Source organism: Anomaloglossus baeobatrachus, chromosome 4 (assembly GCF_048569485.1).
Source record: "Anomaloglossus baeobatrachus isolate aAnoBae1 chromosome 4, aAnoBae1.hap1, whole genome shotgun sequence".
Taxonomy (NCBI): domain Eukaryota; kingdom Metazoa; phylum Chordata; class Amphibia; order Anura; family Aromobatidae; genus Anomaloglossus; species Anomaloglossus baeobatrachus.
Window position 1 is genome coordinate 449071498 of NC_134356.1, and position 17806 is coordinate 449089303.

Consider the following 17806-nt stretch of genomic DNA (forward strand, 5'->3'; position numbering starts at 1 on the left):
ATTCTACGCATCGGGTATTCTACAATTTACGTATTGTGTAGTTCATGTATGATTTTTGTTATAGATATATATATATATATATATATATATATATATATATATATATATATATATATATATATATATATATATGTTGTTGTGTGTAGTTACCAAGTGTTTGTGTAGGGCGCTGTACATGTTCTGGGTGTTGTCTGGGTGTGGCGGGGGGTGAGAGCGGTGTTGTATGTGTGTTGCGTTGTTTGTGGAGCGCTGTGTGTCTGTCGCGTTGTGTGTGTGTGTGTTGCGCGGTTTGTGTGGGTGTGGTGTGTTTTGGGGGGGGTATGTTTTGTGCAATGTGTGTGTTGTGCGGTATGTGCGTATATTTATGTATGCTGCGGTGTTTGTGTGTTGGGTGTTGTGTGTGTGCAGCGTTGTCTGTGTGTGTGGGTGTCTGTGTATGGCGGTGTTTGTGGTTCCCTGTGTGTGTGTGTGTGTGTTGGGGGGAGGTGTGCACCTCCCATCGTGCTCCATCCCCCATGCTGCACACCCCCCATCATGCTCCATCCCCCATGCTGCACACCCCCCATCATGCTCCATCCCCCATGCTGCGCACCCCCCATCGTGCTCCATCCTCCATGCTGCGCACTCCCCATCGTGCTCCATCCTCCATGCTGCGCACTCCCTATCATGCTCCATCCCCCATGCTGCGCACCCCCCATCATGCTACATCCCCCATGCTGCGCACCCCCCATCGTGCTACATCCCCCATGCTGCGTACTCCCCATCGTGCTACATCCCCCATGCTGCGCACTCCCCATTGTGCTACATCCCCCATGCTGTGCACCCCCCATCGTGCTACATCCCTCATCGTGCTACATCCCCCATCATGCTACATCCCCCATGCTGCGCACTCCCCATCGTGCTACATCCCCCATGCTGCGCACCCCGCCATCGTGCTCCATCCGCCATGCTGCGCACTCCCCATCGTGCTCCATCCGCCATGCTGCGCACTCCCCATCGTGCTACATCCGCCATGCTGCGCACTCCCCATCATGCTACATCCCCCATGCTGCGCACTCCCCATCGTGCTACATCCCCCATGCTGCGCATTCCCCATCGTGCTACATCCCCCATGCTGCGCACTCCCCATCGTGCTACATCCCCCATGCTGCGCACCCCCCATCGTGCTACATCCCCCATCGTGCTACATACCCCATCGTGCTACATCCCCCATGCTGCGCACTCCCCATCGTGCTACATCCCCCATGCTGCGCACCCGCCATCGTGCTCCATCCGCCATGCTGCGCACTCCCCATCGTGTTACATCCCCCATGCTGCGCACTCCCCATCGTGCTACATCCCCCATGCTGCGCACCTCCCCATCGTGCTACATCCCCCATGCTGCGCACTCCCCATCGTGCTACATCCCCCATGCTGCGCACTCCCCATCGTGCTACATCCCCCATGCTGCGCACTCCCCATCGTGCTACATCCCCCATGCTGCACACTCCCCATCGTGCTACATCCCCCATGCTGCGCACTCCCCATCGTGCTACATCCCCCATGCTGCGCACTCCCCATCGTGCTACATCCCCCATGCTGCGCACTCCCCATCGTGCTACATCCCCCATGCTGCGCACCCCCCATCGTGCTCCATCCCCCATGCTGCGCACCCCCCATCGTGCTACATCCCCCATGCTGCGCACTCCCCATCGTGCTACATCCCCCATGCTGCGCACTCCCCATCGTGCTACATCCCCCATGCTGCGCACCCCATCGTGCTACATCCCCCATGCTGCGCACCCCCCATTGTGCTACATCCCCCATGCTGCGCACCCCCCATCGTGCTACATCCCCCATCGTGCTACATCCCCCATCGTGCTACATCCCCCATGCTGCGCACTCCCCATCGTGCTACATCCCCCATGCTGCGCACCCGCCATCGTGCTCCATCCGCCATGCTGCGCACTCCCCATCGTGTTACATCCCCCATGCTGCGCACTCCCCATCGTGCTACATCCCCCATGCTGCGCACCCCATCGTGCTACATCCCCCATGCTGCGCACCCCCCATTGTGCTACATCCCCCATGCTGCGCACCCCCCCATCGTGCTACATCCCCCATCGTGCTACATCCCCCATCGTGCTACATCCCCCATGCTGCGCACTCCCCATCGTGCTACATCCCCCATGCTGCGCACCCGCCATCGTGCTCCATCCGCCATGCTGCGCACTCCCCATCGTGTTACATCCCCCATGCTGCGCACTCCCCATCGTGCTACATCCCCCATGCTGCGCACCCCATCGTGCTACATCCCCCATGCTGCGCACCCCCCATTGTGCTACATCCCCCATGCTATAATAGTTCTCCTATTATACTCAGAGAGGAGTATAATAGGAGGACTGTAATAGGAGGAGTAGTCCTGGGGGGAGAGGAGTATAATGCCGGCTCCCTGCACATGTGTACCGGGAGCCGGTGTACACTGGTAACTATGATACACATCGGGTAACTAAGGGACCTTAGTTACCCGATGTGTATAATGGTTACCAGCGTTCACGGGCTCCGTCAAGATCCCAGCATCGCAAGGTTATGACTGGCGCTGCTGGGATCGTGACGGAGCCGGTGTAGAAGCAAGCGATATCCCAGGATGTTGTGAGTGTGTGGATGTGATGTGTGAGGTGTGTGTGAGAGTGAGTGTGATCTGATGTGTGTGTGTGTACTCACCTGGGAGTCGGAGCTCCGTGTCAGTAGGGCCAGAGCGAGCGTGCATTGCGTGAGGGGGGCGGGGCCTGCAGAGAGCCGGGGCGAGAGGCCAATCCGTGTGGGGGGGCGGGGCCATGGCGAGCCCAGCGGCCAATCAGGTTTGTGTCACCGTAAGGACACAATTTTGGAGCATGACAGACAGACAGACAGACAGAATAAGGCAATTATATATATAGATAAATCTCTGCTAACAAAAATTCTGGGAAATCCCTTGGCTGTAATTAAAACATATATTTCTTTGGAGGAATAGGAGGTCATTTTGGAATCACCAGGATATGGATAGGTGTGTTGATTACTGTGGCTCAAAGAAGATCTGAACTGTTCCTTATACAAAGAGCGTATAGAATCCCAAAAGTACTAAAGATGGGCCTTAGAATAGATGGTTACTGTCCTCGATGCAGGGAGGAGGGTGCAGATTTGGTCTATACATTCTTGTCGTCCTCTTGTTTGGCTGCGCTATGGGACAGTGTTTGTAGGTGGATGCCTCTTTAATGAAAGTCCCTCTAAATTCTAATTTTGTGTTCTAGGTTATATAGGGGATATTCGAGGAACAACTCTAGTGCAATTAGCTATGGCAATTTTTTTTTTTATCAAACTAGAAAGTATATTGCTAGACATTAGCTGGCAAATATTTCCCCGAAAATACAATTCTAATGAAATAACAAAAAGATATACATTAACCCCTTCACAACATATGATGTAAACTTGCGTCATATGTTGTGTCCATGTTTTTGATGTGCGCTCACATGCTGAGCTTGCATCTTTCCCCACACATGACAGCTGATTTAATTACCAATGATGTGGCTATAACAGCTGCTGGTGGATCAGTGATCCGCTCATGATTATTAACTAGTTTAATCCTGCTATCAATCTTGAACAGCAGGATTTAACACACACTGGCAGGGAGGCGCATCATTCCTTGCACCATCAGTGCACCCATGATGTGTACGCGGGCGCCAATGATTGCCAAAACAGCCGTCAGTCTGCTGATGACCCCTGTGTCTGTCATTACAATTCTACTGTGAACGCCACCTGCAAGCCGGCATTCATAGATCATAACTTCTGCAAAGAGAGCATTAGTGATGCATTCATCTGTATAGCACAAGGGATCGCAGCTTCACTTTCCTTCAGGGGACTAGTAAATACAATAAAAAGTTTAAAAACAAATATGAAAAAAAAGTTCAAATCACTCCCCCTTTTGCCCCAATGAAAATAAAACATAAAAAAAATAAGTATACATATTTGGTATCGCTGCAATTCAGAAATGTCCAATCTATAAAAATATCAAATAAATTAATCAGATTTAGTAAAAAAAACGTAACAGGAAAAAAAAACACTCCAGAATTAAGGGTTTTTTGGACACCACAACATTACAATAAGAGGCGATCTAAACATTATATCTACCCAAAAATGGTATGAATTAAAAACGTTAGCTCAGGGTGCAAAAAATGAGTCAGCAAACAGCCCCAGATCCCAAAAATAAAAACATTATGAGTCTGGAAAATGGTCACAAAAGCAACATTTTAGTTTTTCTTATAAATTTCCCCCAAAATTTTTAAGACTTTGGTATCTGTGTACTTGTATTGACCTGGAGAATCATACTGCTAGGTCAGAATTACCATATTGTGAATATGGTAAGTAAAAAAAACAAACATTGCGAAATTGCACTTGTTTGGCAATTTCCCCACACTTTATTTTTTTCCTGTTTTCCAGAGCATCACATGATAGAATGAATGGTGTCACTCAAAAGTCCAACTCGTCCCAAAAAAAAAAAAATAAACCACCATACAACTATGTTGATGGAAAAATAAAAAGTTATGGCTCTTAGAAGGAGAGCAAAAAACAAAAAAGGAAAATGGCCATGGTATAAAGGGGTTAAGAGGGCAACTGTTAAATTTGGTAAACAATAGGGTGACTGGATTAGATGGCCAGTGATAGAGTGTGATGCTCTTGCAAATGATGGGACTTTCAATCTGTCCTCTGATAGTTGTATAGTTATTTTTTTCAGCATAGTTTTACCCTTAAAATATTCTATTTCATTATTGTGCTAGATTCTATATGAGTTAGGCTGGTTTCACACTACGTTTATTTAACATCCGTCCATAACGTTTTTTTAGCGGAAAAGCGGATCCAGTGCAAACGCGTTTTCATTTCAATGCATTTGCAATGGACTCGCGTTAACATGCGTTCACCTGCGTTTGCGTGCGTTATAGTGCGGATCCGGTGACTTGCAGTTTTTTAACATGTTTCAAAAACGCTACTTGTAGCGTTTTTGAGCTGCGTCCAAATACTGCAAGTCACCGGATCCTGACTAAACAGCACGCAAACGCAGGTGAACGCTGGCGTGCTGATAGACAGGATCCTGCTTTTGTACTGAGCATGCCCAGAAAGTACTGAGCATGCCCAGAACCAGTCTCGCGTGATCTGTCTCTCTCTCCTCCTCCCTCCCTCACCCTCTCTCTCTCTATCTATGTCTTTCCCCCTTCCTCCCCTTCCTCTCTCTCCCACCTGAGAGCTGCGGACACTCGTAACCAAGGTAAATATCGCGTAACCACTTCTCTTAGTTACCCGATGTTTACGTTGGTTACGCGTGCAGGCAGCCCGGCTCCTAGCAGCTGCAGACACTCGTAACCAAGATAAATATCGGGTATCCAAGGCCGATGTTTACCTTGGTTACCAGCGTCTGCAGCTGTCAGAAGCCGGCTCCCAGTCTAGTTCCCCTCACTCCCGATCACATGACTCCAATGCCCGCCCCTAAACATCCAGTGCAGGATCCTGCAAAATAACAGATGCGTTTGCATACGTTATTTGCTGTAAAAGCAGGATCCGTATTTCCGCTAAAATAACGTTAAGGACGGATGTTAAATAAACGTAGTGTGAAACCAGCCTTAGGTTGGAATGCGCACATAAAAAAAGGGAGGGTGGGGTCAGTTGGGGGGGCAGGGGCGAGAATGAGGGTGTTGGGGATAAAATAGATTTTTATTTATGCTTAAAAGCAACAAATTTGACTATTCTTTAATTTTAAATGATTTACAATCATTCCCATTTGTTCTGTTGTGTTTCTTATTCTACTCAATCAAAACGATATAGTTAATATACTTTTAAGGTATAATTTTTACTATCAATCTGAATTGATGCTTTATTATAAGTTTTTAATAAAGCATAGTATTCTAGTGCCAATAGGAAATATTAGATGACATTTCTTCAGCCAGATATTATGTAACTACAATAACAAACTGAGCTTTAGGATTTTTGTGGTGTTGGGCAGACAAGATTTGAAACAAATGATTAAATAAGAGGAATACGGCAGTCTCTTCCAAAAGCCTTTGTGCTTATTTTGTACTGATTTTGCATATTTCCTATCCTAGAAATATTATTTCACTATCAAGCCAGGAAGACCCCTGGAGTTCAGCATATCTGTTTCCCAGAACTTTAACAATGTTAGGCACTCCCTAGCTACATACTATTCTTGTAATGACTCCTGAGGTTCTCCCATTCAATAATAGCAGTTCTTAGCACAAAGTGTGTACTAATATTTCAGCGCATGCAGCTTACTGGCTGAACAGGAATCTGTATATTCATATGACTTTTTTTCTAGTTGGATTTGGAGCTAGCCCACTCCGAAATGCACTTAAAAAGGCGCTCGTGAAGCGCTCCAAAGGAATAAAAATATTCATTCCTATGCAGGGCCGGACTGGAACAAAAAAAAGCAGCCCTGGCACACAAATCACACCAGCCCACATAGTATAACATCCATCATCCCCGGGCAGTGAATGTTGCTTTTACCTGGTCATGCGCCTCATCACTCTCTTAAAGGAGTTATTTAAAAAGCCAAAAGTGAAGGGTGCTCTTCAGAGATGTGATTCTGAGAATAGTGGGGGTCCCAGCAGTCAGTTCTGCAACGAACGGAAAGTCACCCCCTATACAGACGATAGGCGATACCTTCCAAACGTGGGATAAGCCATTTCAACAGGTCTTTCAAAATGTATTTTGTTATTTGCCCATAGAAATATAGAAAATAATAAATCAATAATGACCCTTTCAAAGTGCAATGTTACCTCTCCAATAACAAGACAGGATAAGTGGTACTGTGCAGTCTATATATAAAATAATACAGACAGCGGCGGACTGGAGTACCTGGGGCCCACCAGGAAAAATCAATCTTGGGGCCCACCAGCACCATGCAGTTACCGTACTGTATATAGCAGGGGTGGGATTCAAATTTTTAACAGGTTCTCTGTAAACCCCGCCCATTTGAAAACCACACCCATTCTGTAACCACACCCATTCTGTTAGCCACACCCATTTTCACACAATTTCCTCAACCAAAAAATACAAGTAATTTAAAGTAATATCTCCTTCCCCTCCTGTACCGTCACTGTCCTGTCCAGCACCAGTTTTCCAGTCACTGTCACTCTTATTGTATTAAATGATTTTTCTACAGTTTTTAAAAATTATTACTAAAGGAGCCCTGCTAAAATAGGAATGGACGACCTTCCCCATACACATCTCATCCTATTATGGCCTCTTTCCCCTGCAGATCCCATCCCATTATGGCCTCTTTTCCCCTACACATCCCATGTGGCTCCTTTCCCCCTACACATCCCATCCCATTATGGCCTCTTTCCCCCTGCAGATCCCATCCCATTATGGCCTCTTTCCCCATACAGATCCCATCCCATTATGGCCTCTTTCCCCTTGCAGATCTCATCCCATTATGGCCTCTTTCCCTTGCAGATCCCATCCCATTATGGCCTCTTTCCCCAGCAGATCACATCCCATGTGCTCCTTTTCCAATATAGCTCCCATCTTATGTGGCCCCTCTCCCCATATAGCTGCCATCTTAATGCGGCTCCTCTCCCCATATAGCCACATATAGCTGCCATCTTAATGCGGCTCCTCTCCCCATATAGTTATATAGCTGCCATCTTATGTGGCCCCTCTCCCCATATAGCCACATATAGCTGCCATCTTAATGTGGCCCCTCTCCCCATATAGCCACATATAGCTGCCATCTTAATGTGGCCCCTCTCCCCATATAACCACATATAGCTCCCATCTTATGTGGCCTCTCCCCATATAGCCACATATAGCTCCCATCTTATGTGGCCTCTCCCCATATAGCCACATATAGCTGCCATCTTAATGTGGCCCCTCTCCCCATATAGCCACATATAGCTCCCATCTTATGTGGCCTCTCCCCATAGTCACATATAGCTGCCATCTTAATGTGGCCCCTCTCCCCATATAGCCACATATAGCTGCCATCTTATGTGGCCCCTCTCCCTGCATCTTCGGCTCACTGAGCGCTTACCTTCTCCAAGCACCGGTGGCCTCTCCTCTGTCTTCCATCCTCCGCGGCTCTCTGCACACTAAGGGTATGTGCGCACTAGGTGTTTTTTGTGCGTTTTTGGCCGCAGAAAAACGCACAAAAATGCACCCGCGGTAAAAACGCGATGCGTTTTTACAACGTTTTTGGCTGCGTTTTTCCTCACTGCTTTTTTATGCGTTTTTTATCAGTGAACAATGCCATTAAAGATTGTTGAAAAAAAGGTCTGATGTCATTTCCTTCTTCAATATGTTCTTCATTCTTCACTAGTGTATGCAGGAGAGCAGACAGCTGCAGAACTACAAGGCTCAGCATGCTCCATCCAGGACTGTATGCAGGAGTTTTTTGCCCTCCAAAAAAATGACGTGGGCTTCGCCATATTTTTGTATGCTAGCCAGGTACAGCAGGCAGCTATGGGCTGCCCCCAACCCCCAGCTGCCTATTTGTACCCGACTGTGAACCAAAAATATAGGGAAGCCCTTTTTTTTTAAATTCATGAATTTCATTAAATAATTAAAAAAAAAATGACGTGGGCTTCGCCATATTTTTGAGTCCAGCCAGGTACAACTAGGCAGCTGGGGATTGGAATCCGCAGTGCAGGGTGCCCAAGCTTTCTGGGCACCCCCTCTGCGAATTGCAGTCCGCAGCCACCCCAGAAAATGGCGCTTTCATAGAAGCGCCATCTTCTGGCACTGTATCCAACTCTTCCAGCTGCCCTGATGTCGGGTGGCTCGCTGGGTAATAATGGGGTTAGAGCTAGCTGTATATTATCAGCTGGCCCTAAGCCCGAAATTCATGGTGTCACGCCAATATTAGACATGGCCACCATGAATTTCTGGTAAAGATAAAAAAAAAACCACAACACAGAAAAATATTTTTATTAGAAATAAAACACAACACAATTAGTGACTCCATCTTTATTGAAATAAAAAAAAACCCTCAGTAGTAATCCTGGGTCAAGGGTCCCGCGCTGTCCAATCCAGATCCAATATCATCTGATCGTTTGCTGGAAGGCAGAGAGATCAGATGATGTGTCAGGATCAAGGATGTGAATCACATCACACAGAAGCTGATTGTATAAAAGCCGTTTATACAATCAGCAGATGCATCAGTGCAAAAAAAAAAAGAAGAAAAAAACCCCACACATTTCTGTGCAGACTCCTGTCAGACCGATCAATGCAGGACCCGGCGGTAATCAGCTGATAAAGTCTCCTGACGGCATCAGCTGATAGTTTAGCCGGCCGGGTAGTAAAAAGCCGGCGTCACCGCTGTCACTATCACTGTCAGCTGATTCCATCAGGTGACCGCATCAGGTGATCAGTGCCAGGTCCTGCAGCTATCGGAGGTGTCCCGGCCGTCTGCACACAGCCGGAGCCACGGTACCGGGAGCGGACATGGCACCAGGAGGCTGCAGACAGGTGAGTATGAGGGGCCCCTGCTCACTCCCCGGGACCCCGCACCCCCCCTCCGGGGCCCCCGTACACCCTTTCTGGGCCCCTGCACTCCCCCCGGGGCCCCTGCTCGCTCTCCGGGCCCCCGCACGCCCCCCCGGGGCCCCTGCTTGCTCTCCGGGTGCCCGCACCCCCCCCGGGGCCCCTGCTCACTCTTTGGGCCCCCGCACCCACCCCGGGGCCCCCGCTCGCTCCCCGGGCACCCGCACCCTCCCCCGGGGCCCCCGCCTTCTATACTCACGTGCTGCTGCAGCCAATGGGGTGACGCCGGTCCGTCCTCCGCAGCGCGCAGCGCGATGCTGCCAGCACCTGCACAGGAAGGAAGCAGTCATCACTCTGAGACTGCTTCCTCCTGCAGTGTCGCTGCGCAGATGAGTCAGAGCCACGCGGCACTGACAGTGACAGCAGGCAGAGCGGGGAGATCGCTCTCCCTGCTTGCCGCTCCAGAGGGAATGGGATTGTCACTAATCATATCGGCAATGTGCCGATATGATTAGTGAAATTACCGGCCGGGGGGGCCTCTCACACACATCCATAGGGGCCCAGGGGTGGTAGGGGGGCGGGGCCTAGGGGCGTGGCCATCAATAGCAGGGGCCCACCGGGGGTTCTCCCGACCTCCTGGTGGGCCAGTCCACCCCTGAATACAGATACTGACAATTAGGCTGCAGTCATACTTGCGTGTGACTTGTAAGGATCGCATCGCCTGGACCGGCCGGCGGCGGCTCTCCTGACAGGAGCATGTCACCTGCATGTATTTCTTTGCAGCTGACGCGCTTCTCTCAAGAGAGCCGCCAGTCTGAGGATGAGATGCGATCCTCCTCATGCATGTAACATGCAATTGTTACTCTAGCCTTACACCCAGTATACATGATAGGAGAAGTGGTAATGTGCAGTATACAGTCTAAAAGTGTTGGCACCCTTTAAGTCCTACCAGAAAATGAAGTATTTCTCTCAGAAAAGTATTGCAACTACACATTTTGTTATACACGTTTATTTACTTTGTGTCTATTGAAACAACACAAAAAAAAAAAATCCTGAGAAAAATAAGGCAAATTGGACATGAATTCACCCAAAACTCCAAAAATAAGCTGGCACCTTACACTTAATATTTGGCTGCACACCCTTTGGAATAAATAACTGCCACTTCCTATAATTAGCAACAAGCTACTTACACTGCTTAACTGGAATTTTGGACAACTCTTCTTTTGCAATCGTCTCCAGGTCTCTCGTATTTGAAGGCTGCTGTCTCCCATCATCAATTTTAAGATTTCTCCACATGTGTTTAATGAGATTTAGATCTGGACTTCTTGCTGCCACTTCAGAATTCTCTAGTGCTTTGGTTTCCATCCATTTCTGGGTGCTTCTTGAACTATGTTTGAGGTCATTGTCCTGCTGGAAGACCCATAATGCAAACCCAGCTTTCTGACACTGGGCACTACATTACGAGCCAAAATCCTTTGGTAATCTTCAGATTCAATGATGTCTTAGGCTGCTTTCACACTTGCGGTCAGCGCAATCCGCCGCTATAGAGAATAGCGCAGTCCGTTAACGCACTGCGCTATTCTACATAGACTTGTATTGACGACGCACTGTAATGCAAGTGTCTGCGTTTCATCCACTGGATGACGCTGAGTCGTTATTTTGACGCAGCGTCGGGCGGAGGGAACACTACATGTAGCGTTTTTTTGGGTCGTTAAAATAACGCAGCTTGACAGATTCTGTTAGAATCCGCCAAGGTGTCTAATAATTGTCTATGGTGGCAGATTCCGCCGCAATGCGCTAAGCGGCGGAGTCCGCTGACGGATTCCGTCACGTTCTACGGAGCATGCTCAGCATGTCCAGCAGAACAATCTAAGGGTATGTGCGCACGTTGCTTTTTACCTGCTTTTTTGCTGCTTTTTCTTCTGCGCTGTTTAATGCCAAAATGGATGTGTTCTTCTATTCAAGCAAAGTCTATGGGAATTTGGGTTTCTTGTTCACACTATGTTGTTCAAAATGCTGCCTTTTTGTGGCAGAACTTTGGTCAAAAACTCAGCTTTGCAGTGCAAAACCCAAATGGCAAAAACAATTGACATGTTGCTTCTTTGAAAAGCTGAGTTTTTGACCAAAGTTCTGCCACAAAAAGGCAGCATTTTGAACAACATAGTGTGAACAAGAAACCCAAATTCCCATAGACTTTGCTTGAATAGTCCATAGACTTTGCTTGAATAGAAGAACACATCCATTTTGGCATTAAACAGCGCAGAAGAAAAAGCAGCAAAAAAGCAGGTAAAAAGCAGGTAAAAAGCAACGTGCGCACATACCCTAAATCGTTTAAAATCACTTCTGGTCTCTCTATCGCTCTCTGTTAGTCGGTCTCTCCCTCTCACCCCCTCTCTCATACTCACCGATCACTGGCGCAGCGCTGCACAGCTGTCACACTGCTCTGGCGGCTTTTCCTGCTTTTAAAAATGCCGGCTGCTCATTATTCCATCTCGTATTCCCTGCTTCCCCCGCCCACTGGCTCCTATGATTCGTTGCAGTCAGACATGCCCCCATGCTGAGTGACAGCTGTCTCACTGCAACCAATCACAGTCGCCGGTTAGTGGGTCTATGTAGTGCAGTATAATAAATAAATAAATAATTTTAAAAAACCGGCGTGCGGTCCCCCCCAATTTTGATACCACCCAAGCTAAAGCCACACGACTGAAGGCTGGTATTCTCAGGATGGGGAGCCCCACGTTATGGGGAGTCCCCCAGCCTAAAAATATCAGCCAGCAGCCGCCCGGAATTGCCGCACCCATTAGACAGTCCCGGGACTCTACCCAGCTCATCCTGAATTGCCCTGGTGCGGTGGCAATCGGGGTAATAAGGAGTTAATGGCAGCAGCCCATAGCTGCCACTAAGTCCTAGGTTAATAATGACAGGCGTCTATGAGACAACCCCACACTATTAACCTGTAAGTGAAAGTAAATAAACACATACACCCGAAAAAATCCTTTATTTGGAATAACAGACAAAAAAACCCACCCTCTTTCACCACTTTATTAATCCCCAAATACCCCTCCAGGTCCGGCGTAATCCACACGATGTAGCAGGGCTGGATGTGTCGTGGGACATGAAGCTGACAGGAGCGGCCGTAGAACACAACCGCTCTCTATCAGCTCCATGCAGCAACTGAAGTGAGTCGCGCGATCAGCTGTGCCCTCATTCAGGTTACTCGCGGCCACCGCTCTCAGGTGGAGGATTTCAGCTGTAGCCGTGGGTCACCTGAGTGATGGCATCGCTGATCGCGCGGCTCACTGCGGTCACTCAGGGGATTTGCGGTCACCTCTCTCTCTCTCTCCTCCCGCCACAATTCTCCTTTCCCGGCGAAATATTAAAAAAAAACAAAAAAAAATACAAAACGTTCTTTCACAGGAATCCGTTACCTTTATTAGCACACTATATGCAACGCATTTTTTTTTCTCTTCTGTGTGTTGATCCAATACACACAAGAAATAAAGACATGTATAACAAAATATGTAATTGCACTAAATTTCTGGGGGAAATACTTTTTTTCTTGAACAATTTCAAAGGCGCCAACACTTTTGGCCATGAATGTACACATACAGAATAATACAGGTACTGAGAATTACAACCAGTTTACATGACAGATGTGGTACTTTGCTGTGTATAGAGTATATACAGATACTTAGAATTACACCATGTATACAGAACAGAAGAAGTATACACAGCATTAACAACTCCACAATATATGCTACCATAAATAATGTACACATCTCCATACTTTCTACTGGTGTTAAGGAATATAGAGTGGAGATGTGTATATACTAAATAGTGTAGAGATGTGCCAATATATACTGTGGATTCCACACTGAAAACAATTAATTTATCCAGCTCACCCAATCCTGAGGAAACCTCCTAGACCAGACGGTGCACAGGCAGGATAGCGTTAGCAAACACTCACACGGCAGAGGGAGGAAGGATGTCCAGCAGACATGTCCCGGTCGTATGAAATTCAAAAATTATTTTATTTAATCCATATTAAACCATCCATATTTAAAATCCAGTGAAAAAAAAATGTAACAAGGACGTGTTTCGGACTCTAGAGTGAATAAGAACATAGAGTCCGAAACGCGTCCTTGTTACATTATTGGCAATATGCACCCAGAACCACAAGCAGTTCTGGGTGCATATTGCTATTCCCTGCCTAACTGTTCCAGCATCTACAAGTATAGATAAAGAGATCTTTAGAAAAAATATTTCTAAAAATCCTTTGTGATATGCTAATGAGGCCAGGGACTAGTCGCAAGGGCATTAGTTCCTACGCTCATTCCACCCTCTTAGCATGTTAGCACGCCCAAAGGGGCATACAAACATGCTATTCAATGCTCATTGCCTAGCATCATCAGCAGTTGACGAGCGTACAATATTTGTGTCCATTGTCACCACTAATGACTCCGGCTTTAGGCTCAGTGTGCATGATCAGAAGTCTTGGGCACTTCCGGTCATGCGCACTACACCTCTCTGAAGCCGGGACACATACACCCGGCTTCATAGTGCGCATGACTGGAAGTGCCCAGGACTTCTGATCATGCACACGCAGTCTAAAGCCAAAGTCATCAGCGGTGACAACGGACAGGTACGTGCGTCACCACCAATGACGCTGGCATTGATAAGCATGTTAGCACGCCCCTGTGTGCGTACTAACAAGCGAAGAGGGCAGAATGAGCGCAGGAACTAACAGCCTTGTGACTAGTCCCTGTGCTCATTAGCATATCATAAAGGATCTTTAGAAATACTTTTTCTAAAGATGTCTTTATTTATGCTACTAGATGCTGCGACAGTTAGGCAGGGATTAGAAATATGCACCTAGAACTGCTCGTAGTTCTGGGTGCATATTACACCCGGCAGGTTCTCTTTAACCCATAAGGTAAACTTCAAATAGGAGAAAAAAAAAGGCGAAACTGTTTTTTTTTCAGGGAGGGGGGGGAATACGAGGTCGGTGATAGTCATGAGTGAACCTAAACTGTAAAGTTCGGAGTTTTTACGAGATACCTAGTGTCCAGTGGCTCAAACACGGACTTTTCAGTCCGTTTCTGAGCTCAGACGCTGAATAAAGTCTTTGGAAGGGCTGTGGGCACTATGATTGGCCTGTGCACCACATTACCAGGTCTATATAAAGGCTGTATCATGCTCGGCGTGCCATTTTATTCTTAGCCTGTTGCAGGGTACCCTAACAGATCCTGGTGCGGAGCGCCCTAACAGAGCCCAATATACTAATAGAACCTGGTACAGGGTACCCCAACGGTGCCTGGCGCAGGGTGCCCCAACGGAGAGTAATGCAGTGTGCCCTGGTACAAAGTGCCCTAACAGAGCTTGGTGCATAGTAACCCAACAGTGCAACAATTTGCTGGGCACTCTGGGCTGTCTGCAGATCGGCAAGGAGGGCCTGGTTGAGGATTGGTTGGAAGATGATGTGGGAGATGATGAGGTTCTAGACCCTACATGGAGTGGAGGCCATCCGAGTGATGTGCCCACTTTGGAGGAAGAGAAGGTGGCCCGCTACCCCGGCTGCACAGCAAAAGGGGGAGCAGGGTGCAAAAGCACAGCATCCAGTATGTCAGATGCTACTGTCCACAGTTACGATGAACTGAGTACACCAAAGCCAGCTCAAAGGACCTCAGTGGAGTGGCATTCTTTCAGTCAACGTGCTGACAACAAGACACAGGTAGTTTGCACGCTGTGCTGTCAGAGCCTGAAGCCATAAATATTCTTACAGCAAAGATAGGGCTGCAGTTTTCATCGACCAGGCCAAAAACTACTCTTCTAGGAGGATGCAGCTAAGCCCCCACTAGTGGAGGCATCACAGGTGCAGGAGGAGCAAATCACGCACACACTTCCAAAAAATGGAGGGGGCGATTGCTGGTGATAAAACTGCACACTGATGGTTTGCATAGAGCTCTGTTCACACATGCAAATGCACAGTCACAGGCCCGCAGCCTATTAGGTGACGCCCATACTATTAGGGTGCGACCGCACTTTGCTTTATACCTGCTTTTTCAACTGCAGCGTTTAATGCCAAAATGGATGTGTTCTGCTTTTCAAGCAAAGTCTACGGGAATTTGGGTTTCTAGACCGCACTATGCAGTTCAAACTGCAGCCTTTTTGTGGCAGAAATTTGGGCAAAAACTCAGCTTTGCAGTGCAAATCCCAAATGGCAAAAACAATTGACATATGGAATGCGGCGTCCGTGGGATCTGTCGAAATTTCTTCATCCGGCTGCCGGAAAGGACGCAGCATGCAATGTTTTTTTTTGTCTCCGTCAAAAAAACGGAACACGCCAGATCTGACGCCGTCCGGCATGTTGTATAATGGAAGCCAATGGGTGCCGGATCCGTCCGGCAAAAAATGCATTCCAGTGATGGATCCAGTTTTTTAATCTGAGCATGCTCAGATGAGATGTGATTTCATTTATGGCCTCTCTCACAGCTGCCGGTGGGTGGGTCTATAACGTGCAGTACAATAAATAATTTTAAAAAAAGGCGTGCGGTCCCCCCCCCCCATTTTGATACCAGCCAAAGTAAAGCCACATGGCTGAAAGCTACTATTCTCAGGATGGGGAGACCCACGTTATGGGGAGCCCCCAGCCTAAAAATATGAGCCAGCAGCTGCTCGGAATTGTCGCATCTATTAGATGCCCTGCCCTGGTGCGGTGGCAATCGAGGTAATAAGGAGTTAATGGCAGCCCATAGCTGCCATTAAGTCCTAGGATAATCATGGCAGGCGTCTATGAGACACCCCCCATGATTAACCTGTAGTGAAAGTAAATAAACAGAAACAACGAAAATTCCTTTATTTGAAATAAAAGACAAAAAACACCCTTTTTCGCCACTTTATTAAAATCCCAAAATACCCCTCCAGGTCCGACATAATCCACACGAGGTCCCACGACGCTTACAGCTATGCTACATTGGAAGCTGACAAAGAGCGGCCACAGACCATGACCGCTCTGTCAGCTCCATGGAGCAATTGAAGTGAGCTGCGCTGTCAGCGGTGACATAACTCATGTAGTGCCGGTGTGTGCGCGGTGACGATGGGGGCGGTAGTGCCTGCGTGTGTGCGGTGATGATGGGGGCGGTAAAAATGCTGCTGAATTTGCACCTGCGGAAAATGCTGTGGATTTCCCACAGCCGCAGAGAACTGCATGCCAATTATTCCTGCGGATTTTCCTGCGGAATTCCTGTCTTTCTACTATGTAGAAGCAGGGGGGGAAATCCGCAGGAATAACGCTCGAATTCCGCACATTTTTCCGCAGGTTTACCGCAACAATTCCGCCTGAAATCCGCAATAACGGATATCTGTGGATTCCGGGGAGCTGCTGCGTGAACTTCTGGAAATACCTGCAGAAAATTCCGCAGGTACATTTTCTTGTGGGCATTTAGCCTTACAGATGCTTTAGAGTTTGTGTGAGCAGCAGCAGGCATCAGTGGAGTTTCAGCTGCAGCACACTCCGGTGAGTTGCTCAGCGGAACAACACCACTTCAGGACTAGTGAGTGGGCCTCCACACGGGACATTGGTGCACTGCTTAGAGTTCTCCACAAACATGCCCAGCGCAGATGCTGCGTTACTATCCCACGTCTATGCTTCCTTGAAAAACACTTCAGGCGATGATGTATGGGTGGTGGCACAGGAGGATGAGGAGGAGAAACTGGGACCATTCACACGATTATTATGCCAGTCATCCCCACATGGTTCGGAGGGCAAGTTCCTGTACTAACAGCGGCCAGGTACACAACTGTCAGGCCAGGGGACAGTTTGTGAGGATGACAAACCATGTTTATAGCAGGGTGCATCACTGGATTGTGGCTGGGAGGATAGAGAGGACACAGATGGTACACATCCCACCGAGAACAGCTTGTTGTTGCCTCTGGGCAGCCGACACACTAGCGAACACATGCTGCTGTGCCTGTGCAACGACCGCCTAGTTACCTGGATTGTTACCAGTGCTGATTACTGATGGCCACCCTGCTGTAGCCCTGTTACAAGGAGAAATGTGCCATACTTCCATCACTAGAGTGTTATCGGAAAATGCGGGAATACAAGCACACACTGGTAAAAGTTCTACTGACAGCGTTCCCACGTGACAGCGGGAGCTCAATGGAAGAACAAGGCAGAGGAGAAAGTTTCCAATGCATCTGCACCACCAAAATGTGGAAAACCTTCCCCAGAAATACTAATCTGATATGGCCAGTATTAGCAGTAGACAGCAATCCAACAACATGGTGGAAGAGTGTGTCG